Here is a 13,468-nt window from a genome sequence, read left to right as displayed (position 1 = left end):
CCTGCAACAGTTGGGTAAATACGATCAGTGAGATAATCAGAACTTGAATAACTTTGTAATAAACGTCTAATTCTCTCATTCTCGATCTTCTCAGTCTCCAACTCTTGCTTCCACTTAGCACTCTCTTCAATGTAGAAGTTTATTGCTTTTTGCTTAGACATCATCACAGCATTCATCATCGTTAGTGCTTGTTCTCTTTCTGAGTTTGTCTTTTGGAGACCAGTTACTATTTTATTCAAGACATCATAAGATTCTTTTACATAGTTGAGGTTGAACAGTAACTGCTCGTTTTTCTTTTCATACTCAGCAATTATTTCGTCTTTTGCTACACATCCCTTGCAAGCTTCCAAACACTTCTCGCAAGGCTTTACAACTTCAACAATCTTCTCAACCTTGATTGTTTTCACTACTTCAATCACCTTTTCTGTTTCTATCACCTTCTCAGCTTCAGACATCTTTTCTTCACTCACCTGCTCAGTCTTATCATCCTTCTAAGCCACACTTTCAGTCTTCATTTCCATTTGCTCCTTTGTAGCTCTTTTTGCCTTCAGCTTTTCCATGCGATCTGCAAAATAGAAATGAAAACTTTCAGGAGAAAGATGAGTTTCAGCAATATTGATATGTTTCTCTTCCTCATCATCACTACTGCTATCAACTGGTGACTGATCAAACTGTACAGATTTTTCAGAATCAACATCTGATACACTAGAATCTGACGGTGTTTGATCAAATATAACTTCTTTTTCTGAAATAACATCATTCTGAACACTTTCATCAGCACTCTGAGAACTTTCATCAGCACTTTCTGAGCTTTCATCAGATGTAACAGATTGTTCCTCCACACTTTCTACAGTCACACCAATAGACTTCATCCATGTGGTGAACATGTCTGGTTCTCTGACAATCTTGGCAATGAAAGCTTTGAACTCTCCCTTTTCATCAACAAACATATCCCAGCTGAAGCCTTCAGGTAGTCTTTCATCATCTTGATCAACTAAACAGGCTTTGCTATCAGGAGATATGTAGTTGCTCCAATTGAAATCCACCAAACATGCTCTCTTAGAATCCTCAATCTTCCTACCATGAGCCGTCTGTGAATCTTGTGATTGACCAACCTGCTGATAAATGGCTTTCCGGTAGTAGTCGTATTTTCCGAACGGATTATGAGCACCACTAGCTTCCCTGTTCTTGCACTCTCGCTTGAAATGGCCTTTCTCCCTGCATCAAAAACAAGTAACTTTAGATATATCAAAACCTAAAGTAGATACATGAGCATCGAGAAACTCATTTCTCCCGGTAATTGTCTTGAACTTTTCAGCACGCCGAACACTCGCTAGACACCATTTGATATCCATCAATTACATCTCTTCGGCGTCTATTTGGTCGTAATCCTCTTTGGTGAGCATAGGATTTCCGATCCGACCAGCTACAAGACCCTCATATGATAACAATACAGAACCAAGTAGAGCCATGTGGTCTTTTGTAGTTTCCTCAGAAAAACTTTGACCTTCTGGAAGATTTAGAGCGATGTTGCACTGAATCACGTAACCATTTCCTGTCTTTGTGCCTTGAGACTGAAAGCTCGTATTTGACTCTTTAGGATTGACACTTGGAAATGATGAGAATCCACTGCTGCTTTTGTTTGAACTCTGATCAGCTTTTTCTGTTGAATCCCCAACACTGAATGCAGTTTGGATTTTTGGACTTCTCTCAGATTCTGGAACCAGAATACTACCTTTATAGTACATCTTTACATCCTGTTGACCACTCGGACTGTTCATCCTTGCGATCTTTTGCTGTTCCAAATCCTGACTCTCGATCTTTTCAATAAACTGAGATATAGTCAGTCCATCATAAACACCCGTGTTTTTCAGAATCATCAAATACGTTCCCCACTCTTTCTATGGTAACGCATCGGCTAACTTGTCCACCCACTCCTCACGATCTTTGGTAATACTCAACATTGACATTGATCGCACTAGGTGACAGTAGCGTTCAATCAGCTTCTTCGTGTTTTCACCCGGTAGACTGCTAAACAAATCAAACTCTTTCTTAAGCAGCGCCTTTTTGCTTTTAATCATATTCTCACTACCCTCAAATTTGACTTTAAGAGCATCCAGATTGATTTTGCAGTTTTGTCATGCTGTAGCAGAATGAATATGTCTTCTTTGATAGCTTGCTGGAAAAGACTGATCATCATTTTCTCAGCTTTGTACATAACCCGTTCCTGATCCGTGAATTCTGATAACTCTTTAAGAACCTGCAAATCTGTCCGAGGCAGCACATATTTCTTCAGTATGCATTCCCAAGACCTGAGATGATTTGCCTGAACCCAGTTCTCGAATCTGTCTTTCCACCCGTAGTATTCTTCGATACTCATCAATTTTGGGGGCTTTTGGGTGGTTCCTGTCTCGTTTTCTAAATTCATAGCTTGAGCAATAGCAGCTGGACCAGACGGTGTTGCAAACGCGTTATAGAACTCGGTATCCATGATGATTTAGCACGTTTTTCAAGATAAGTGACAAATAAGCGAAATCAGAAGTTCTGGATGTCCTTATGAGCGAAACTGGATAGTCCTTATGAGCGAAACCTAATGTTGCACATAAGAGCGAAATCCCAGATGTCTGTAAAAGCGAAATAGTATTCTGTATGATGACAAAAGAGCGAAACCCTTAATGTCCTTTGAAGCGAAACCTCTAAGTTCAAATGAGCGAAACCCTAATTTGTACTTGGAGCGAAACCTGTGTTCACAAAAGTGAAATTACAAGGTAATTTTGAGCGAAACCCCTCAATATGTGACACAAAAGTGAAATACTGATGTTCCTAAGAGCGAAACCCCAATATGTACGAATAAGCGAAACCTAATCGGAGGTTAATTTGGTCCATTTTTAATTCGTATTTTGGTCCGAAACTTTCCAGGGTTTGTTAATGTCCAATAACACACAATCTGTGAGATTTTGAGCGAATTACGACCGGTAAAACTTTCTTAATTGAAAAAAAAGGTGTAGAAGCTAGAAATATCAATGAAAATCAGTTGAATACTGCAGAACACCTCCTCCTGAGCTCTGATACCACTTGTAGGATCGTGTTCTGACCCAAACGAGTCGTTCAGAGGTGTTCAACTACGTTTCAGGTGCGGAATAACAAGAAACAGAGGTAGAAATAGCTGATTCTTCACTTAATCTACTGTTTGTATTGAATTGACAACGTTTACAGCTCGATCTTCACACCGGAAGCACTTCGGTATGGAATACAAGGCAATGCTTGTGGTTTCGCTCAAATGAACACCTATATATAGTCCTGGTGGTTTCGCTCATATGTACCTGACCACATAAGCGAAACCTTATCACTACCATATAAGCGAAACCCCCTTGTCTCTATGAGCGAAACCTCAATCTAATTACATACATTTTCAGTTTTCTCGTAAAAACGCGCCCTAATCTATACAATATCATGTAAGACTCGATACAAGACGAAGTCGACAGATGTAGCGCACCAACATTGACCCGTTCTAATGCCTTGCTTAATAACCGCTAAATAATAGCGATGCAAATATCCATTCAATATTTACTCCTTTAATCATACAACTCGACAAAATCATTAGTCGATATTGTCAAAGGTGATATTTTCACCTTTTGACCCGTTTGGTCTAAGTGACCGCGTATCTTTGCGAGATGAGATTTATTATCATCATCTTGTCTACTGATGTGCGTAAAATACAACATATAAATTACATCAAATAAGGCATAAAACTAACCCTTTTTAAGTACTAATGTTGGAAAAAGAGTGTTTTTGTCTTCCTTTTGTATTTTCAGGATTAAATGAGCTCAAATTCACAAAAGAAGCAAAAAGACAACTAATTCTAACATAAATACAAGAAAAGGAATAAAAGTAGACTGCCCGAACCCTCAACGGCATCCTCCCAAGCGAAGAAGAGAAAACAGAAGCCTGAACACGCCCCGTGCTCAGCCAGCACGGGGCCGTGCCCAAGAAGCAGCAGAAAAGACAAACCTGTAGAAGCTTCTATTGCCCACCACGGGGCCGTGTCCAGTGAGCACGGGGGCGTGGCGAAAGTACAGCAGGCGCATTAATTGTAATTGCGAATTACAATTAATGAAGCGAGAGAGTGTCAGACGGGCACGGGGGCGTGTCCAGCGGACACGGGGCCGTGCCCAGCCTTCTGTTTAGCCTATAAATAGGAGTGCTTGGTTTCATTCCAACTCATCCCTTGGCACACCACCTCTCTCACACTTCATCCACCACCCACCACCACCATAACACCATCATCCACCACCATCATCCATTGTCCATCGTAGAGTGTGTGAGTCGTCTCGGGATCCAAGATTGATCGTAAGAGTCCTTGACAATCAAGGCCATGTTTGCCTAAGTCTCTTACATCACTTGGTGAAGACAAGTGTTTAGTATAATACTTTTTATTTTTAATCTTTTGCACTTTTTATTTGGTTTTGTATTAAGGACTTTAATAACTAGTTACTTATGTTGAAGGTGATCTTTCCTTATCGTTTGTCCGTGGTGTCTTTGCATTATTTTACTGTCTATATAAAATAAAAGATTTTCACCATTCATATCTCCACGGTCTATATGGAGGTATGTTGGCTACCTGGTCGGGGGTTAAGGGAACGGTTTGGTAAGGGTCTTGCCCTTGTTCAGCGTTTAGAGGTCCTGCAAGGGACCTGGGTCAAATTTAGTAGGATCTCCTTCAATGCCCATAGGTATTGGATGGCGGGGATCCAAACTCTTTGACCCCCTCATAAGTTAACTACTATTAATACTATAACCCGGCTATTTAGGACTGTATCCCTGCTGACTCAGACTACTTAGCCGAGGGTAACGTCACCGCCAAAAGCGAGGCCTACCATAATTTGCATTAATAACTTAATTCATTATCTTCCAATAATCCAACCCTTTAGGATTGTATCCTTGCTGACTCAAACTACTGGGTTGAGGGTAACGTCGCCTTCAAAAGAGGGGCCTACTATAATAACTAAGATAATCTCTTAAACAATTGCAAAAGTGCGAAAATAATAAAAGGTTATACTAATACACGAGTCGGATCCAAGTGATTCATCTTGTCTATCTGTTTTTATTTTATTTTTATCTTTCAGCATTTAGTTAGTTTTTATATTCTTAGTTTAAAAACATTTTTCTAACTTTTTGATTTGATTAGACGTTGAGGATAAACCGGTACTAAAAGCTCTTGTATCCTTGGACGACCTCGGTATCTTACCAACACTATACTACGTCCACGATGGGTGCACTTGCCCATATGTGTGTTTAGTGTTAGTAAATATCGTGTTTTATAAATTTAAAACTTGGCTAAAGGTGTAAAAAGGGCTTAATTATATTCTAAAAATATATTACACTACACACGCATCAAGTTTTTGGCGGCGCTGCCGGGGACACAAGGATTTTAAGAAAGTTAGGAATCAACGGCCTAATCATATTTTTATTTTTCTTTTTAATTTTTTAGGATTTTCTTAGTTTTTCAGCTTCTGCAGAACTCAGCACGGGCCGTGCCTGGTCGGACACGGGCCGTGCCCAGCATTGTTACTGGCAGTTTTTAGTTTTCCAAGTTACAGAAGGCTGACCACGGGGCCGTGTCGGTGCAACACGGGGCCGTGTCCAACTTCCAGTAACTGGGATTTGGAAAACAATCAGTGTAACTCCGACCACGGGCCGTGTTCGCTGAACACGGGGCCGTGGTGAACCTTCTGACCAGCATTCTTTTCTGTTTTTATTGCAGGACTTGGAACCCGACGCCAATCTTACATAGTGTATGAGCTCCAGTTCTAATAAGGACATAAAAGAACCTCTAGAAGAACCCGAACGCTTTCTCAGAAAAAGATTAAAAGCTAAAAACCAAGAGAAGGTTTCGGGTGATTCAACCCCAATGGCGGACCAACGTACCCTCATGGATTATCTACGACCCACCGTAGGTAACTTAGGCGCCGCTATCAATGCTCCGAATGTTGAAGCTAATAACTTCGAACTTCGGCCGCATTTGATACAAATGCTCCAAAACTCCGCAACCTTCCATGGGCTTGCGGACGAGGATCCTCCTCTACATATTACTAATTTCTTAGAAATATGTGATACCTTTCGGATCAACGGAGCATCAAATGACGCCATCCGCCTCCGAATGTTTCCTTTCTTACTAAAAGACCGAGCGAAAGCTTAGCTCAACGCCCTCCCAGCTTAAGTATTTCCCTCCCGCTAAAACGGCTAAATTAATGACTGAAATTAATACATATTCAGAAGAGGACGGGGAATCCTTATATGAAACTTGGGAAAGGTTCAAGGAGTTATTACGCAAGTGTCCACATCACGGCCTTGCGATATGGCAACAAGTATCCACTTTCTATAATGGATTGTTGCCACATACAAGGCAGACACTTGATTCTAGCTCCGGGGGACTTTTAGGTAATCGACGCCCGCATGAAATATATAACCAAATTGAGGAAATTGCTCAAACCAATTTTCAATGGCACACCCCCCGAGGCAATAAATCTATTGCCCCGGGCGCCCATAAGGTCGATGAAAGCACTTCTTTACAAGCCCAAATCGAGGCCCTTTCTTCAAAAATAAAAAAAAATTGGAAATGACAAAAACAGTCTCGGTTATGGCTTGTGAAGGGTGTGGTGGGTCACATGAAAATTGGAGTTGTATGAAAGAAACGGACGATCAACAAGAATTGGTAAACTACATTGATAATAGACCTAGGTCGTCGGGTCCTCCAACGGGAACTTACAACCAAGGATGGCGAAACCACCCAAACCTTGGTTGGAGAGAACCCGGCAATAGTAGTAACCAACAAACCCAACGAACAAACTTTCAACAACCAAGAAATGAGTCACAAAATTTCACTCAACAACAAAGTGGCCGAGAAAGGCTTGAAGATACTGTATCTCGCCTCATCTCCGACACTGAAAAGAAAAACTCGGAAAGATTTCTACAATTAGAATCAAATTTTAGAAATCAACAAGCTAGTATTCAAAACATAGAAAAACAATTAAATCAAATAGCTCAAAATTTTGCCGAGAGACCACAAGGCGCGTTACCTAGCAATACCGAAACAAACCCAAAAGCGCAAGTTCACCTCATCACGCTACGAAACCGCACCGTAGGACCTGCAGAAGCGCCGCCCCCAACAGAAGAAACGGCACCCACACCTCTGCAGGAAAAGAACTCCCCTCCGTTACCAGAGCCTACCAAAGCTCCTCGAGTTCCGTACCCCGGTAGGTTAATTCGTCAAAAGACCAATGAGCAATTCGCAAAGTTCGAAAGTTTATTAAAGCAATTGCATGTCAATAATCCTTTTATTGAGGTCCTAACCCAAATGCCCAAATACTCTAAGTTCATGAGGGACTTCCTCACTCATAAAAAGAAAATTGAAAATTTGCAATTAGTCAATTTAGGCGAAGAATGCTCCGCCCTCGTACTCAATAAACTTCCCCAAAAGAAAATCGATCCCGGAAGCTTCACGATTCCCTGCTCAATAGGGGAGTCCCCCGTTCGTAATGCCCTAGCCGACCTTGGGGCTAGCATTAACCTCATGCCCTCATCAATGTTTAAAAGACTCGGCCTGGGAACCACGAGTCCTATAAAAATGAGCATACAACTCGCTGATCGATCCGTCAAATTCCCACAAGGTGTCATTGAAAATGTCTTGGTAAAGGTAAGCAGATTCGTCTATCCAGCCGACTTTGTCATACTCGATATGGAGGAAGACACCGAGGTCCCCCTCATACTAGGGAGACCATTTCTTGCCACCGCACAAGCGGTGGTAGATATGAATGACGGAACACTCACCTTGAGGTATGGGGATGATGAAGTAAAATTCGGAGTTGGGAAGAGAATAGAGGACGACGACCCGGTCAACTACATGAAGGTTATTGATTCGAGCTTGGATGCTGCTCTCCGACGGTGTAACATGGGACGCCAAGCATCCCACTCAGAAAATATATAACCTCACATTGGGTCTAGCCAAGGACCCTTATAAACGTGGCGCACCACGGAGGCATTCCACGGAACTATCCTTAGCTTAGTTTAATTTTATTTAGTTTTAATTTGCAGAAATAAAACACACTCGTGGTGATAATGGATGAAAAAGGGAACGAGAAAAATGGCCCCATGCACAAAGAACGAAGCAACCCGACACAAATCTCCATTACAGAAGGCTCAACACGGGCCGTGCTCAACCAACACGGCCCCGTGCTGAACCACCTGCAGAAAAAACGCCCAGTTCAGACACGGGCCGTGTTCACCAGACACGCCCCCGTGTCCAGGCTTCTGTCTCATTTCTTTAATCTCTGTTACTGGCACCTGAACACGGGGCCGTGTCCGGTCCCCACGGGGTCGTGTCCAGACTGCCAGTAACATAAATCTTTGCTTTTAACACCACATTACACATCCAATCAACCTAAAAATTTATTTTTGGGACACATTGAGGACAATGTGTAATTTAAGTGTGGGGGGGAAGCTAACACTTTGAAATTTTGCAAGTGCTAACAACAAGCCTTACACAAAACTCTATTGGAACCGCTAAACACCCCAAATTTTTTCAAAAAAAAAAAATTCATTTTTACTTGTCTGAAGTTTAAGTTAGGAATCCCAAGATTAATAAGGTTATATTTTTATAAAATTTACAACCGAGAGCGTCGTGATAACAAAAACCAACATAAGAAAATTATGAAACGGCATAACAAGTCTAGTTAAAATTTGACATTAAAACCCATTCCCACAAAAGTGAGTTTTGAGCCTTTATTGAGCATACAAATTTACATCTTTAGACTAAATGCTCATTTTTCGTTTCTTGTGTGAATAGCCGCTTGGTTCTTACAACTCTAGAACTTGCCACGACGATTCATTCCCGGTCCTTACCAACTTAAACCCAAGTAAGTAAATGATAGAGGCATTAGGACTAACCATTTTTCTTTCTACACCATTATTTTTCAATTTTTTACCACCTACCCAAAATCCCCCTAGTTAACCCCTTTGAGCCTAAACCTTTCGTTTCTTTACCCTAAACCCTTTTTACCCACCAAAAACCCTTATTATATATATATATATATTTATTTTTTTTTTCACCCTTTATTTTAGTAACAAGCTTGGTTTTTCGCAAGCTCGTTCTTTTATGTGACTAAAAAAAATGATGAAGTTAAAAACAAACAAAGCTATGCAAACAAAAGCTTGTTTGGAGAAATACTTCAAAATAAAAAGTCACTAAAAACAAAATGTGTTACGAAAACCGACGCTTTTTACGCTTTTCGCCCTTTTACTAACAACTAACCCAACCACCCACCTTTAGCCCAAGCCTAACACTTCACCCAAAAAGTCCTCTTGATATTTACAAAGGTATAAAGTTAAAAAGGAGGAGGATTGATTGCTTGGCAAGCCTATGGAAGGCGTAAGTTCCATGCCGCTCTCGAGTGATTCACTAAAAATACACCTTCGGCCGAGTGTTGAGTGATCCCCCGTGAGGTATGTGAACTTGTATATAAATGAAATTTTAAAAAGGCATGCTATGCCCAAATAAGTAATTTATCCTATGAAACGTTCTAAATAAATCATAACGAATAGGATTGTAAATAAATAAAAATAAAACCCAAAAAGATCTTGGATTCCCGACACTCTATGACAAGCCAAAAACCTTCTCTTCTACCCATTCCATTTGGGAGTGTAAGCCACATTTAAAGAGTTTTGCTTGAGGACAAGCAAAAGTTCAAGTGTGGGGGTATTTGATGTGTGTAAAATACAACATATAAATTACATCAAATAAGGCATAAAACTAACCCTTTTTAAGTACTAATGTTGGAAAAAGAGTGTTTTTGTCTTCATTTTGTATTTTCAAGATTAAATGAGCTCAAATTCACAAAAGAAGCAAAAAGACAACTAATTCTAACATAAATACAAGAAAAGGAATAAAAGTAGACTGCCCGAACCCTCAACGGCATCCTCCCAAGCGAAGAAGAGAAAACAGAAGCCTGAACACGCCCCGTGCTCAGCCAGCACGGGGCCGTGCCCAAGAAGCAGCAGAAAAGACAAACCTGTAGAAGCTTCTATTGCCCACCACGGGGCCGTGTCCAGTGAGCACGGGGGCGTGGCGAAAGTACAGCAGGCGCATTAATTGTAATTGCGAATTACAATTAATGAAGAGAGAGAGTGTCAGACGGGCACGGGGGCGTGTCCAGCGGACACGGGGCCGTGCCCAGCCTTCTGTTCAGCCTATAAATAGGAGTGCCTGGTTTCATTCCAACTCATCCCTTGGCACACCACCTCTCTCACACTTCATCCACCACCCACCACCACCATAACACCATCATCCACCACCATCATCCATTGTCCATCGTAGAGTGTGTGAGTCGTCTCGGGATCCAAGATTGATCGTAAGAGTTCTTGACAATCAAGGCCATGTTTGCCTAAGTCTCTTACATCACTTGGTGAAGACAAGTGTTTAGTATAATACTTTTTATTTTTAATCTTTTGCACTTTTTATTTGGTTTTGTATTAATGACTTTAATAACTAGTTACTTATGTTGAAGGTGATCTTTCCTTATCGTTTGTCCGTGGTGTCTTGGCATTATTTTACTGTCTATATAAAATAAAAGATTTTCACCATTCATATCTCCACGGTCTATATGGAGGTATGTTGGCTACCTGGTCGGGGGTTAAGGGAACGGTTTGGTAAGGGTCTTGCCCTTGTTCAGCGTTTAGAGGTCCTGCAAGGGACCTGGGTCAAATTTAGTAGGATCTCCTTCAATGCCCATAGGTATTGGATGGCGGGGATCCAAACTCTTTGACCCCTCATAAGTTAACTACTATTAATACTATAACCCGGCTATTTAAGACTGTATCCCTGCTGACTCAGACTACTTAGCCGAGGGTAACGTCACCGCCAAAAGCGGGGCCTACCATAATTTGCATTAATAACTTAATTCATTATCTTCCAATAATCCAACCCTTTAGGATTGTATCCTTGCTGACTCAAACTACTGGGTTGAGGGTAACGTCGCCTTCAAAAGAGGGGCCTACTACAATAACTAAGATAATCTCTTAAACAAGTGCAAAAGTGCGAAAATAATCAAAGGTTATACTAATAGACGAGTCGGATCCAAGTGATTCATCTTGTCTATCTGTTTTTATTTTATTTTTATTTTTCAGCATTTAGTTAGTTTTTATATTCTTAGTTTAAAAACATTTTTCTAACTTTTTGATTTGATTAGACGTTGAGGATAAACCGGTACTAAAAGCTCTTGTGTCCTTGGACGACCTCGGTATCTTACCAACACTATACTACGTCCACGATGGGTGCACTTGCTCATATGTGTGTTTAGTGTTAGTAAATATCGTGTTTTATAAATTTAAAACTTGGCTAAAGGTGTAAAAAGGGCTTAATTATATTTTAAAAATATATTACACTACACACGCATCATCTACATAACTCGCTCCGGTTAACACCGTGCGGTCATTGTACTTATAAACTATTTCTTAATACTTTTGACCCATTATGGCTTATGCCATAAAGTGTCTTTCAAAACTAACGAGTATTGTCAACGTATGACCAATTTACCGTTTTGCCCTTATTATTCGTTTTAGCTCACCATTTAAGGTAGCCATTGCAAGTTTTATTCTATTCGTCACAGTATGACCGAATACTCAATTTACTCCTTTTTAACCATTGTTATGGTTTCTTATCATCTTTGCTCATCTTGTTCCGTACGACTACTTGTCGGAACATCATATTTCAGGTATTTATTTATCTTATTCGTAAATAATACGATAAGAGAATATTCTAAATTTTAAGAATAGTGTAAGCTATACTTTGCATCCTGATTATGCTTTTCTTCATACTTAATTCGTTTGACCCGCTTCATTCCCAAGCTTCCACCTAGCTTGTCAAGCGTAAAACTATCATTGTAATTTGTAAGATGGTTAGATTAGTCATAATCATTTACGACTATTCCATCCTACGATTTTTATGTCGAATTTATCATTCGATCATATCATTGGTCAGTTTGACTTTTTAAAGTCAACAGCCTATTAACATAAATAATTACACGATGTAGCTCAACTACTCGTTTGATTACTTGGCCAATTATCCGGTAAGCATCATTCTTATGCTACCGTTTTTAACCATGTTATTAACCAAGTTCATGTAATCGAATTTCATCAATTTAACACAACTTTAATCATTTTTAACACATAATGATAATCATACATCATTTAACATGAATATATCATTGATTTTTCATCTTATCATACTAAACTCACTACTTAGCAAGTATGATTTATATACTTAAACACCGAAATTGTTCAAGTATCATCTTATTAATATCAGATATGATGATTCTAATCATAATTATATCATCAATTTCATCATATGATTAAAATCCACTTATCCTAGTGTGGTAAATCATATACTGATTCAATTCATAGCATATATGTAAAATTTTCACTTAGGGTTTTGTTCCTAAGCAAGTATACATCACTAATTCGGTCATAGCATCAATAAATCATTCAAAATTCATGATTATGATGTTTACTCAAAGTTCACAACAACAAATATCATCAAAATTTGACATACCTTATGATCCCCTAGCTTGGGTGATCATTAATTCACGTTCAATTGTGAATTTAGACTTCGTTTGAGCCTTCAATTTGATGATATTGATAGAGTTAGGGTTTTGGCTCCATGGGAGCTCTCTAAGATCGAACAGAACACACACACACTGAGTGTGTGTTTTGTTTTGATTTCTCTTTTATAATTTAAGTTTCCAATTATCCAGATTTGGCCCCTCATGTTTGGTTAGTTATTTAGTAGGCTACAACCTACTTATTTCTAACAATATTTCCAATCATTAACTAGGTTAAACATTCCTAGTTAAATTAGTGGGTTCGGGGAATTCATGACTAAATTTATTTTAAGTCCTGTTAGCTCGGGCCTTTTATAAACTTTATTTCTTCAAAAGCTTTCATTTAACTTTTATTCAATATTAGGTTTAGTTATTTAAAATTCTAATATTCACCGGGTTAATTTTACCACTAACGGTACTTTACCCGTCTTTTAGTATTAACGTGGTTTGATTACCAAACCCGTTTTTGGGGTGTTACAAAAGGTGTTACTTTCCATAAACCACAAGGACTTTTTGTGTAATCAACTCAAAATAAAAAACGAGTCGATTCTTGGTATATATTCAAAGACACTCTTACTCTCTTAGTGTGTTCGATTGCGAGTCACTCATACATTTCACCATTTGAATTTTTTTTTGAAAGATGAACTTCATTAACACACGCGAAAACCTCCGACTCTCCAAGGCGTAGAGAAGAAGGCCGCTAGAAACATTACAATAACATCACATTAGACCAACCTTTCCAATCCTTAACAAAATCTTTATGCCTATTCGAAAACCAAAGAAATACAAAGGCTTTAGTCTCAGCCACAACCTCC

At 39.5% G+C, this 13,468-nt stretch overlaps 1 non-coding gene across 1 annotated transcript; it reads right to left on the bottom strand.

Moving 5' to 3' along the window:
• Nucleotides 1-6,245: 6,245 nt before the first annotated feature.
• LOC118488627 lies at nt 6,246-6,352 on the bottom strand. The gene has a single exon (XR_004885171.1). It is a non-coding gene; the product is annotated as a small nucleolar RNA R71 (small nucleolar RNA).
• Nucleotides 6,353-13,468: the final 7,116 nt, after the last annotated feature.

The sequence above is a fragment of the Helianthus annuus genome, chromosome 16, assembly GCF_002127325.2.
Source record: "Helianthus annuus cultivar XRQ/B chromosome 16, HanXRQr2.0-SUNRISE, whole genome shotgun sequence".
NCBI classification, from domain to species: domain Eukaryota; kingdom Viridiplantae; phylum Streptophyta; class Magnoliopsida; order Asterales; family Asteraceae; genus Helianthus; species Helianthus annuus.
This window is presented reverse-complemented; position numbering and strand designations above follow the sequence as displayed.